This window comes from Eufriesea mexicana, unplaced genomic scaffold, assembly GCF_001483705.2.
Source record: "Eufriesea mexicana isolate 0111107269 unplaced genomic scaffold, ASM148370v2 scaffold5190, whole genome shotgun sequence".
Classification (NCBI taxonomy): domain Eukaryota; kingdom Metazoa; phylum Arthropoda; class Insecta; order Hymenoptera; family Apidae; genus Eufriesea; species Eufriesea mexicana.
This window is the reverse complement of record NW_016913149.1, coordinates 468,156-481,427: the sequence shown is the minus strand read 5'-3', so window position 1 is coordinate 481,427 and position 13,272 is coordinate 468,156. Positions and strand designations below refer to the sequence as shown.

At 37.9% G+C, this 13,272-nt stretch overlaps 1 long non-coding RNA gene across 1 annotated transcript; it reads right to left on the bottom strand.

The window, feature by feature from the left end:
• Positions 1 to 7,215: 7,215 nt before the first annotated feature.
• On the bottom strand, positions 7,216 to 7,696 carry LOC108551907 (uncharacterized). Its single transcript, XR_001890516.1, has 3 exons — positions 7,559 to 7,696; positions 7,415 to 7,490; positions 7,216 to 7,287 (listed from the first exon to the last, which is right to left on the bottom strand). It is a non-coding gene; the product is annotated as an uncharacterized LOC108551907 (long non-coding RNA).
• Positions 7,697 to 13,272: the final 5,576 nt, after the last annotated feature.

The window sequence follows — 13,272 nt, the reverse complement described above, 5'->3', positions numbered from 1 at the left end:
AAATTTGATATATTAATTATCGTCGATCTTTAGAATCTGATTAAATGGTAACTGAGAGTCACCTTTCCAGTGCAAAGGGTTAACATAAGTGACGGTAAAATATTTATCTCTTAGGAAGATCGAAGAGTGGAGGACTTGTACTGTGGTAAAAGGGAGATCAAATTTCAGCGATTTCACTATTTTCGTTGTATCGAACACCTGTCTGCGTGGAGATTCGCGTCATAACCTTCAAAATTTTTTAACGGTACCACGAAGGTTATAATACGATCGATGTTGCCACACTACCAAATTAATCTTGCGTACCCAGCATTGCGCGAGGATGTTAACGCGCAATTACTACAAGGTTAAAGGTTTACTATCCGAAGGATTCTTATAGACTTCCAGTTATTACTCACCGAGAATTTATCGTAAATTGATCTTTTCCCCTTTCTTATATAACAATAGTAACCTCCATTATTAATAATGAAAAGATACTGCAACCTTTTTTATTTAAAGAAAAACAAATTAAATTTTTGAAGAAATACTGATATCTTACTTAGCACAAGTAACTCAGTGATATTATTTTCATCCTAACAGTCTATATCTAATACATATGACATCAGCTTATTGGAGATGTAATTATAGTTAAATAGCAACATAATTCTCCAAAATTTTTTAATATATACTAATACCTATTAACCATTCACAAACTAAAGTAAACTGGCTTAACTCCACTTTTCAAACTTCAAAAAATTATATTTCGAGTCTCCATTTTGCAAAATTAATTCTTATAGACTTCGAGCTATTACTCACCGAGAATTTATCGTAAATTGATCTTTCCCCCTTTCTTATATAACAATAGTAACCTCCATTATCAATAATGAAAAGATACTGCAACCTTTTCTGCAACCTTCTTTATTTAAAGAAAAACAAATTAAATTTTTGAAGAAATACTGATATCTTACTTAGCACAAGTAACTCAGTGATATTATTTTCATCCTAACAGTCTATATCTAATACATATGACATCAGCTTATTGGAGATGTAATTATAGTTAAATAGCAACATAATTCTCCAAAATTTTTTAATATATACTAATACCTATTAACCATTCACAAACTAGAGTAAACTGGCTTGACTTCACTTGTTAAACTTCAAAAAATTATATTTCTAGTCTCCATTTTGGAAACTTAATCACAGTATTTGATACTCTAGGTACAACGAGTAAGCATTCGGTTTGCTTACTTGGAACATTATTACAAACCGCAAGGGGTCAAATATTTGATCTTCGTCTTGCTGTGGAGTACTTACAGGTACCCTATATACCCCATAAACTTAACGTTACATCACAACAGGCAATAGGAAATTCCGCAGAGTAAATCGTGAAAGCCCTACGCACAAGTACACATTGACCCAGGAGAGGTCGAGCCTGAACATCCTAGCCAACATTTATCGGCCGGGGGCGCCCCGTGCTCATATGGCCTGTGCTGATTGCTGTCGTCGAACAGGTCTTCTCGATCGATCAAGCGCGCACAGGTAGAAAAGGAGAAGAGTATGCCTGTTGCACGTTAGAGCCCATAGGCTGCTAGAGGAACAGATAGAGAAAGAATACCGGTCGCCTAGTCTCGCCATGTATGAGCATAAAGGTTTCATTGCCTTATTAAGGTTTGCGCACGCGCGGTCCCCTCGCTCGACCGGCTATCGGAACGAAGAAAGACGGAAAACCGGAACTCCGAAACCAGTTTATTATTCGAAACGTGGGTTAGTCCTGCGCACGCTGCCCAAGAGGAGAAAGAAACCGGCCAAGCCAGCGTATTTTCTACCGGCTTTTATTCGAGGCCAGGCCAGATAATGCGGACCGCGCTTTTGTCGGCCATCGGTGTGCGATGTATCCCTCGGTGAAGGTTGTTTTCCCGAGAAATCCACTGTTCGAGTTTTGGAAGTGTCCACGCTGCTGGCTTCTGCACGGGAATGGCAGCGATATTGGAAAAGTACTGGGGGATTCGATGTCGCGCGTTCTTGCCGGAGAATTCCTTGGAATCGTGGAAAACAGGAAACATAGCCCGATTAGGTCTCCCTTTGCAATTTTAATTTTCCCCATTTAAGGGGGGAAGTTAAGGTAAGGTGAAACTTTGAAACTTTCTGTCCTCGAATCTGAAATCTGAAATTCTGCCATTTTGCATTTGTTAATTTCAAATTCGGCGACCATTTTAAAATTTAGTAATTTAGGTTAGGTTAGGTTTGAGACACCGGAGGTACAGTGTTTTATAATAGCTTATACTTTTTCTTGAATTTCTAATTTCAAATTTTGCTATTTCTAATCTTAACCTCTTTACTACGTTTATCTGATCCTAGTTTCCATTTCTAGTTTTAGTTTGGCTTGAAATAATCCTTTCATAACCTTAAAATGTACCAAGTATATCATCTTAATAGACTCTCGCGTTCATGGGTTAACGGAGTCGTTCGTTTTGGCGCGAAATTCAAACTTCGTAACGGGAAACGGAGCGGAATGAAAATCGGCTTGAGGTTTGTACAAGCGTAAATGCGATAGAATGTATAGGTGTAAGAAAAATGTAACGGTAGGTTAAAAATAGGATATACCTGAGTAAATAAATCACCGAGCTCAAGATCCCCTCGAGCCGGATGAGGAGTTAACTTGTCTTTCCCAGTTAAGAGGTTAAAAAAGGAGGCAACCGTTGGATTGACGCATGCGAGCCAGTTCCGTTTTTGCATTGCGACTGTTTAATATTTAACGTGTGCTCGCACGCGCCACTATTTTCGTCTCGAATCCTTCGGGCAACAACAGCGCCTGTTCATGGCCGGCGCGTGGTGTTCTCCACGCAGTGGACGCAGGAAAACCGTTTCTGTCGCGTCGTTCGACCGTTGAGCAATCTGCATAATTTGTCGGAGCGTTGGCAAACAGAGCGGGCAACAATGTAAGATTAAGGTACGACAGGATGAGCCGCCTGCCTGTCTGGCTCGTCGATCACGCTCATCGCCGTTCCTCGTTGCAACCTAACGATTTCACGCGCTTCTTGCAGTTGCACTTCGCTCCTTTCTGTCTTGAGTACCTCTTCCAATTGCTGTTTCGCACGGTTCGTTCAGGCAGCCATCGATTATCGGCTCGTTCTGCCAGTGTTACTCCACGTTAGAAAGCTACCTATCCTCTCACACCAATATTTAATATTTTTATATTTTTATATTTTATATTTTATATTCGATTTTCTGCCATAAAGCCACCGATGTCTTTTGGAAGAGTAAATAAAAAATCGTGTAATAAAGAACACGTAAAATTATTTAATTTCAATATTTCGCACACTATTACGTTATCTTAAATTTAATAAATTAATTAATATCGATCTTCAAAATTTTATTAAATGATGACTGAATATCTGCTCTCAAGTGCAAAGTGTTAATATTCTTATACTTTTATATTTGAATATTAATTTCATTCGCACGTAGATATTCCTAAGAATTTCGTCTTACATTTGACATTTTTAAATACATATATCATCAGTAAACATTTACTCGAATTGGTTCCTGTCAACCAATTGTCTCTTGAAATATTATATACATCAAACACCTAAAATAATCGAGAATTATAAAAAGGATATTAAAAAATAATTAGGAATGCATGCTGTTAATATTCAATATCTTTAATATTTTTTCTTTTTTCTTTTCTTTCGTACATTTCACATGTTTCGTGCTTTATTTAACACACGTTCATCTTCCATTAATATTTCATTAACAAATCAGTATAAATTACTAATAAAACGATATTTAAGTCCGTATTCATCAAAAGAAAAATTACTAAGTACTTATTTTATTACAAATACTCTCACGACGTACATACGTACATTAACCCTTTGCACTCGACGATATATTGGCTAGAGAAGAGTAAAAATTCATAGATTATCTACTAAAAAACTGACGATACTTTTTTAGCAGTAAATAAAGAATTGTATAATAATAGAATCGTAGAATTATTTGATTTCGATACCTCGTACATTGTTACGTTACATTAAATTTGACATATTAATTAATATCTATCTTCCAAATTTTATGAAATGGTGACTGAAGGTCACCTCTCGAGTGCAAAGGGTTACAAATCACATTAACACATACATCGAAGTACTTCATTTCCCGTAGTATATCTACACCTCGTACAAATTTTACACTTTCCAGTTTCCAGTTCGGACCACTCGATACTAATAAAATTTCAATCATAAAATACCTCGTGGTCGAACAAATTCCCGAAAGATAGGAAACGAAGATCGAGCCTATCGAGCGTGAAAATCAACGGATCGCGCCGCATCAGCGATGGGTCATAGTCGGAAGAGTGGAGGTCGGTCTTGCTCCATCGAATTTTTCCCCATTCTGGTGGAAAGGTCCGCGTTATAGGTATCGATGCACCATCGTTGCAGAAACGGGACCCAAAGCTCGGTATCAAAGTTCGAACGTTATCATTGACCCAGTTGCCGGAGCCACAAAGGCGGAAAGCAGTTGTATATCGGCTCGGCTACTCTTTATCCTCTCGCAACAATCGAAAGTTATGTGCCCCGTTTACCTTTTCCCGGGGTTGCATCCTTCGAAGAGCGGAAATCGGCTCGCATTTGCGTAACCCAACGCGGCGAATGCATATGGCGAATGGGGTAATCCCCGAGTACCTCCGTTCCACGGTGCAGCAGTCAAAAGGAGTTATTCTCCTGTTGCGAGAACAAATTCGGACCACGAACGAGTAAAGTTGAAATTTTATAGGTTGTTAAACAAGAAGATTCTCGAATGCTGGTTTCTTTATGATGGTGATACAGAAGCTCGAAGGGAACTTCGAAATTTATAGAGGATGTCTGGTAACTGGTGGTACAAGCACGCAGGAGGCGGTTCTACGTTTAAAAATAAGTCGAAAAGCAATAAAAAGTTTGTTCATACGAGGCCTCTTTTTCGAGAAAATTGCTTTCGAAAATGCGCGGGAAATTCGAAAGTATGTTTGAGAGGAAACACAGGTTTTTAATTAAGGATTGTAAATATTGCTCGACAATGAAGACGCGTTGTACTTTCGTGTAATGCTCCATTCTTGATAACTCTGAACTGTCAGCTGTCATGCTGTCGTTCTTTTTTCGTTGGCAATACTTTATCGCGCAAATGGCGCGAAATTCAAATCGTGCGTGAATTTTGAAACACCTTATATGTGTGGTGTGTGTATATATATATATATTTGTAAGTACTAGAAATACTAATGAACATGAATGTATATAGTCCATAATGAAATTCGTTACGTTAGAACTTGAATGAAAGATTTTTTCGAAAATAAAGACGTTAATTGAAAATATATATTTAGGAAATTCCGAAATCAGTGGTCAGTGCCCGCCATTGAGATTTCCCAAATTTTTGTATAAACTAATAAAAATAAATATAAATAAAAATAATAAAATAATAAAAATAAATATAAATTAATGAACTATAACTCGCATTATCCGTTAAAAATCGAACGTGTAATACTCGAAAAAATTTATATAATTGCCTAATTTTTTAATTTCCTCGAATTTCATGACATGCTTCCGAAAATCGTTTGTCGATACTCGAGAAAATATCGTATTCGTGATCATTGAATTTCCTCGAGTTCGAAATCATTCTCGACCAAACGCATATCTTTATTTCGTTGATTTATCATACAGGAAACGCGTATTTTCGGACGGATTGTTTCACCGTTGTGTCACGTTTTCGTCGTTGCAACAGGTCGTGAATTATCGCTCAATGCAACGAGCGCAAGATAATGCGGAAAACCGTTCTCGAATCTCAGATGGGTGTATTGTTTGAAAGCAATTTCACACCATTTTTCTAATGGTCACGCACCAAGTAGTGCATGGAACACTTTACCTCAATCTTCTCTACAACTATTTCCTCATTGAATAGGCTGCGCTTTCTATTACCGCAAACCCATCACGGAATACTTCCTTTCAATTACGATACACCCGGCGTAACGATTCATGAAGCAAGGTGCACGGGAATCACACTGAATCAAATATCGATAACTTGGTGTGAAACGAAGCTCTCGTTTCCATTAAGCCCCGGCTCGTTCGTGTCCCACAATTAAAGAGTTTACCGTGAAATTGACGATTACATACATTAAACGAAGATCGTTGTGTCGGCTTTCACGAATTGTGTCGTTGTAAAAAATATTAATCCAGGTGTCGATGATAAATGGATGATTCTGCATGGTGTGTAATAAAAATCTGGACCCATATGTAGTCAATTGAATCCGCATGAGATGATAATGGTGGATTGTCAGGGTTTCCAATGTCAATTTTTATGCGTTGAACACCTCAGCTGTATCGGTGTTATAATTTTTATATCTCGATGCAATTCATAATCTTGTTGCTTTCTTCATTCTACAATATTTCTGAAAATTATTTGTAACTGTAATTACATTAATTAATACAGCTGATTTAATATAGGTATTAGTGACCGTAATGTACAATAATTAATTTAATGTAATGATTATAAATAGTAATTTAATATAATAATTTAATGTAATAAATTAGAATATATTTCTGGCTTACTGTATCACATATGATATAGGTGAGAACGTAATGAATTTCGCTTTAAAAAATGTTGCTATGATTTTAATAAATTTTATATTCGAAGCATCCATCTATCCCGCCCTGCTCTGGTAAACGTCGGTTATTCTCTTCTAATATTTAAAAGTCAAAGTTGCTAAGATGATCGTAATATTTAAATTAATATCAGTAATTAGGAGAAGAATATTCATTCGTAATTTATTTACTTAATTACCTTATTAATAAACGCCGGATCCCTGAACGAAAATTACTTGGGCGAAGCTGACGGAGGAAAAGATTTCGAGCTGCTCCCAAAATTAACAAGAGCGTCCTCGATGGTCCTAATGACCCTAACACTTCTCAGCGATTAATCAGACTGAGCGTTGAGTTGATACACGGCCAAACTAGAACCGACATTCTGACCGTGCTATATGTATTCCTGTTTAAATAATTCTCACGTTGGCCAGCCTCTGACACAGCTCGACCCTTTTGTAGCTCATTTGCAACTTTATTTTGAAGTTAACCCGAAGTTACCTCGAGCACGCAGTCCAATTGGCCTTAAAGACTTAAATTTAACCTTTTGCTAACGAAAATCTCGGAAACCCTCTAACACGCTCTATCCATGCAGATGTCCCAGAATATATTTTCACTGTACGTGATTCTGAAGATGTCAATCCTGGTGAGCTTTTGTTAATTGTGTGGCTGTTGTGTAGCTTGAATCACTGCTTGGCGATAGACTTTGTAAAAAGTACTAAAAAAGAAAATAATAATTCTGTGTTGAAAATATTTCTTATGTTTTAATATCAGTAATAACTGTAATCTTAATTGTATCAAAATAAAAAGTGAAAAGTTTAATTCATTTAAGAGATATTCCTTACAATATAACAATAAGTTAACTCATCAGTTTCTTGCAGATAAGACACTCCATTTGTGATAGATAACCTTCAATAAAAGCTAGAAAAGAAATAGAAATATTTTATTTATTCGCACTATTTTCGTGTTAGGTTAAAAAATATTCTTACCTGTTGCATAAGACTTCTATACCCAAAGAGCCATGTGGAACCATTAAGACTAATACCAATACCCACTGGAACATGTAGAAAAATATATATTTATATAAGACGCAAATACATATTTAAAAATATATAATTTACCGCCAATCCACGACTAAGTCATGCAGAAAAACTCATTTGTCCTATAGAGACACCAGCAAACTGGTAATAACACGTTAACGTAATAACTCATCCAGACGATGAAACACCGCCATCTATCTTTCATTTCTTCAAGCAACAAACCCCTCGCGACTGTCGCGACCTCTGCGTCCATGCCGAACAAAATTGGTCGTACTGTCTCGTACACAAAGGGTTGCCGCTGGAAATTGATTAGCGTCGATTGCCAGCGTTCCGTGGCTCGGAAGTTGAAGATCGGACTCGACGGACAATTACCTAAGGGAGCGCAGTTCCATGCGTCGTTACGTCAATGTTACGCGCGCCGGTCGAGTATGAATAATGCAATTTTGATTCGCGCGAGCCGGTCGAGCAAGGAAATTAAATTAACGCCGTAACATGGAGGCTCGAAGCGTGGCCGTGTTAGCTAAAAAATGCTGTCCCGCCGCGCGAAGAATTTTGAAAGCGTATTAAAGTTGAAGGAACGCGCCGGATTGTTTGGGATATTGGCTAGGGAATTATCCGCGAGAGGGACAGAGCGCGCGGCGAGGAGTGGGGATGGGAAAGGTTATAGGGGAAGCGAAGTATAAAAATGTAGAACGCGTTCGTCCTGAACGAGATGCCTGTTCGTTTGGCCTGTTTGTTAAAAAATTCACTTCGTTTTCAATCATCCGTGATCCGAGCTCGTGTAGAATTACCGGCGCGAACGTGTGTATTTATGTACGTGGCCTGGCGGATCGATTAACGAGCTTACTGTGGAATTACCTACCTGGATGGTACGGTTGGCGGAATATTTTTGTTATTTTTACGAATGATAAATTGATAGTCTGAATGGATGGTGTATGCTTGATGGGTACGGTAGCCTATATCGGTAGAAAAAGACTGGAGAATAAACTTTCTTATGACCTTCGGTATCTTGCCGAGTGAACTGATTAATAGATGATGGTGCGATTTATCTTGCTCGTCACTCCCTGGTAGTCGAGATGGCGCGTCGAGCGTTGATTTTAAGATACCTATAGAGTCCAATGCTGTTCCAGGTGATATTCTAAGGGGTCTGAATTGAATGTGACTTTAGATTGACAAAGTTCAACGGTGGATGTTTAGGTTTATGATTATTAATTCTACTGGATGATTAAAGTAAATACCTCGTTGGTAGAATGTGATGTTACATTCTGGGTGGTTCACCATATCCATATGAGACATAGGCTTTTACATTGGTATGCGAAATACAAATCGCTTCACACGGAATGACATAACGCTTACATCTTTGACATTTTTCTTAATGAACGATCTGGGCACAGCAAAAAACTTGGTACTAGTCATTGCGTGGCATTCCTTTTATAACGTACAGTGTTACACAAGAAATGAACGGCTGTGATATTTCACCGGATGAAAACACGACGGGGTTGGTCCAACAATATGGCGAGCTGTCGATCGTACGTGGTGCGTGCAACCGTGTTGCTTTTATAATTACCGCACGCCGTCCCACCTGGCCAAGTGTGCGGCACACGCAGGTTAATGAGCCCCGCTCTCAGCTCGGTGACGTTTCTAATGCGCTTCCGAGATACCTTGCACGCCCACGTGTCTCCAATCCCACGTAACTACGTGGGTACACGCACCTACCCGGTGCTCGAGAAGCAATGTCTTTTTTCTCCTTTTTTGCTCTTTCACTTTCACTGAATAGATCGAACTTAAGAGCTTCGCGTGCTTCGTTAAAATGCACACCTTTATTTTGTCAATTCGATTCATTTTATTAGCCAAGCCGTTTAATACTAGTGTAAAAATAGTATTCAAAATTGTAATCTCTTTTCCTCTTCTTTTTCGAATAGAAGTATACAGTTGAAAGATTTCTTGCAGTTCCTGGAATTATTTGAAGTTGAATTCTTATTAATAAATTGTAGAATATTCAGTTACCTAACTTCATTTTAAATAGTTTAAGTAGTTGTACGAAAATTTGTTTTGTTTTGAAATGAAAAGGCGTTAGTTAAAATATCGATTGTCTCTTGGATATGGCAAAGATAAGAATCACAGTCTGACACGAGTAATGTGGAATGGACGAAATCAGTTAGTGTTTTATCTAGAATTATCATGGACACTTCTCTATATTGATATGTTATCAGTACCTCTAATGTTAATGGAAATGTATTATCGGTCCATTTAGGATAAGTGGATGTCGATTATTGACTCAAGCAATATTTCAATTTTAACGGTTTGTTTACTTTCCAAAGAGGAACGATTTGCAAGGCGCATGGTCAATGCACTAAACGAGGGTGAAAGTAGCATTGTACCATAACTGTGGTTTCAAACCGTTACACGATTTGAATCTTTGTATAATTTCGTGATTAGCATAGTTTCACGAAGTTCAGACGTTCAGGGTATTGTGCGAAGGTGTCTGATGGTCTCCTTTTGGACCGTGAAAGGTTTCCACGATAAAGTGTACTATGGTGCCAGGTTCCTCTTGGGGAAAGGTGCCGCAGCATTTAGGTTTCCGGGTGTTTTCCTCGTAGAGATTTTTCCTCCAGAAAGATTTCCGTGTTTCACGTATAAACACACGTGAAAGGACGCTTGAATATGTTAATCCTACACAATTGGGGGCCAGGCGTCTTGCGTTGGTGTGCTTTTACCACAAGTACGAGAGATAGTAACTCTTTTTGATTAGGTTGAAAGAAATTTATAATTTGAATAAATTAGCTGGAAATCTGTGAAAGTAGTATTTATGAAGTATTTCTCATTAATTTGCCAGATAACAGTAATAGCAGATTCGTTATAAAACACTTACCAAACATAAATATGGTTGTTATAAGTTGATTAGTTGTTACAAGTAGATAGTTGTATGTAGGTGGCAGTCGTTTCGAGTATAAACAGCACTTAAAAAGAAAAATTGATTACTAACGTGTCCAGTTAATGATTTAGGTTTGGGTACAGTAACGTGACTTGAATCTGAAATCAGACATAGAATAATAAAAAAAGGAAACTTCTTAGAGTATGTTCTTTCTCACATATACATTGTTCATACTAAGATACCTGACATAAATTTTTCATTTTATGTAGTCATTGTCGATAATTTTTATTTCTTTTCTTCCTCTGTTCCAAATTTCTCTACACCCTCTCTTTCAGTATCTAAAATAAAAAATATAATTAATATTTGGGTTAAGTTATTGTTTACAAATTAGATATTTTAGGTTAAGGAACTATATAAATCTACATTGTAATTAATTTAAAAACTATAAATAAAATAACAATAATACGTATCAAAAGAAATAACAAATTTAAGTCTAAAGATATAAAAAAGTTTTGGAGGTTATGTTCCGAACACCCCGTAGGTGATAGGTCGAAACAGTTGCGTCGCGCTCAAAGTATCGCATTAGAAAGGCGCGTGGCTGCAGCCAAGAGATGTCACAAGGTAAACCGCATGCATAACTCGAATATAGGGAATTATTGAACATATGTACCTATCTCTCGAAGATCGAAGCACACTGACATCGTTCGACTTGGAACGCTCTACCGTCCTTGGGAAAAATCCGTTCTTGCAAACGTATCTTTTTTACTCTGCACTTTTTATTTGACTCATTTCCCTTTTGCTACCAGAGCATTCTATATCTTCAGTTTCTCTGTTTCTTTGTAAAACAAGCGGAAGACTATGACGAAACGTCAACATATATCGTTCGAGGTAACATTCAAACAGACTTGTAGACATCCTGTTAAAAAATTTAGAACTACTATCTCGTTTATTAACTCGGTCGGTAATAGTATACCAACAAAATGAATAGATAGCAACAGAGGATAACTGTAGTGTTCCGTGCACTATAAATATCATATAGATACCTTCTGCGAAGTGTCCAAATTATCAATATGGTTATCAGAAATTTTGTAACATTAAAGTCTTTTATATAACCCTCTTTAGCTCTCTTTTCTAAAAATCTATTTAAAGTTGTACGAAGCAGAACATTATTACTTGTCGACAGAAAACAAGGTACCCTCGATATCTTTGATTTTCGAATTCGAGGGTCAAACGGATTTGGCTTGCTGTATCGGTTGTCACGCGAATGTTGGCCGCCCGTGAATCCTCGCGTTTTATTTATGATTTTCGAACCATTTGGTGCCGCCTGGCAAAGGTCCGGGTCGAGGAGAAAACGAAAAGAGAATAAAAAGGGAAAGAAAAAAAGAGGGTCAGAGAGGAAGACGAAGAGGAGAGCGCGCAGGATTACAATTTATACGAGCATCAGCCAGGAGAGGGCTCTGCTCGTCTCTCGGTTATTCCACTCGCCTGCTTTTTATTTATACCGATGCAGCGATGCGAGTCATGCGATCGCCGGTCGATAATAATTTTTCATTACACGAGGTCGATCGAGCGCGGCACCGTTGTGAAACGTGAGAGACCCCAACTTCGATGTCGACCATTTTTCTTTCTGTAGCGATGTCTCGATCGGTAAAACATTGAAAGACCTCTTTTGCAGAATACCGTTCATCCTGTCGCAATTTCAATTTTGGGGATTGCTATTTCCTTATTTGGCAGTATATTTTATATTTTCGTATTGTACGATTATGAAAGTAAATCTCTTCGTGTTTTCGAGGAGAGATGCAGTGCTGTACCATCGATGATATAGTACCATACTGTATGCACCGACCAATGGTACACAGTTAGTTTTCATTTGAAATTATCAAGGTTGAAAATTTTGAACAAATCCCGTTTAAATTCTGAAATTATTATTTTCATTTGTCTAATGTTACTTAAATTTATCATGCATTAAAATTACTTCAACGAATCAAGCAGACATTTCTGTCGCTTAACCGGTAACTAAAATTACACTGTATCCAGCGCGACCAACGTTTACATCAGTAACTACATATACAGAAATTTCACGTTGACATCTGTAGAGCTTGTAACTTACCTAAACCAGTAACTCTTGGGCCAATGACCACTAGTAGTCGCTTCCTATTAACGCAAACGAGGAAACGCAGACAAGCCTAATCGAGCAGCTCGAATTCCATTAAATGAAACGAAACATTCTAGAAATTAAAATTACTGTCTCCAAGCATTCGACCAACTGACCAAGCCATACCGCGTTATCGTACAGAATCATAAAAAGAAGCAGCATGAAGCCGTAGAGTGAATTTAGCCTGACAAAGGATGTCTCTTGGCGACAGTAGTTACGCACGGTCCCATGACCCTTTAATAGAAATTTATGTCAACATTTGTCCGCTCTTAATCGTCGTTAAACTTAATCAATTGGCGGTGAATCGTTGGGCGCAAGCGCACGCTCAATTAACCGACGAACTGTCCTTCGGAAATAGGAGTTCTCTCCTCGTTCGCTTCGACTCGACGCGAATGAACTCGATAATTCTTACAATCCATGTTGCGTGCTCGCGAGGACGCTCGAGACCGGGATTGCACGTTGCGCGATCTGTGATGAATTACTTACGAACTACGAAATATTTATCGGACTCTGCTGACCGACGGAATATGGATTTTTATTTTCAAGAATTTACAGAGAATTTACAAAAGACACGAATCATTCCTTGATTCATAAATTCGATATTTCCTGTAATATTATTTCGTTTTGTGTTCT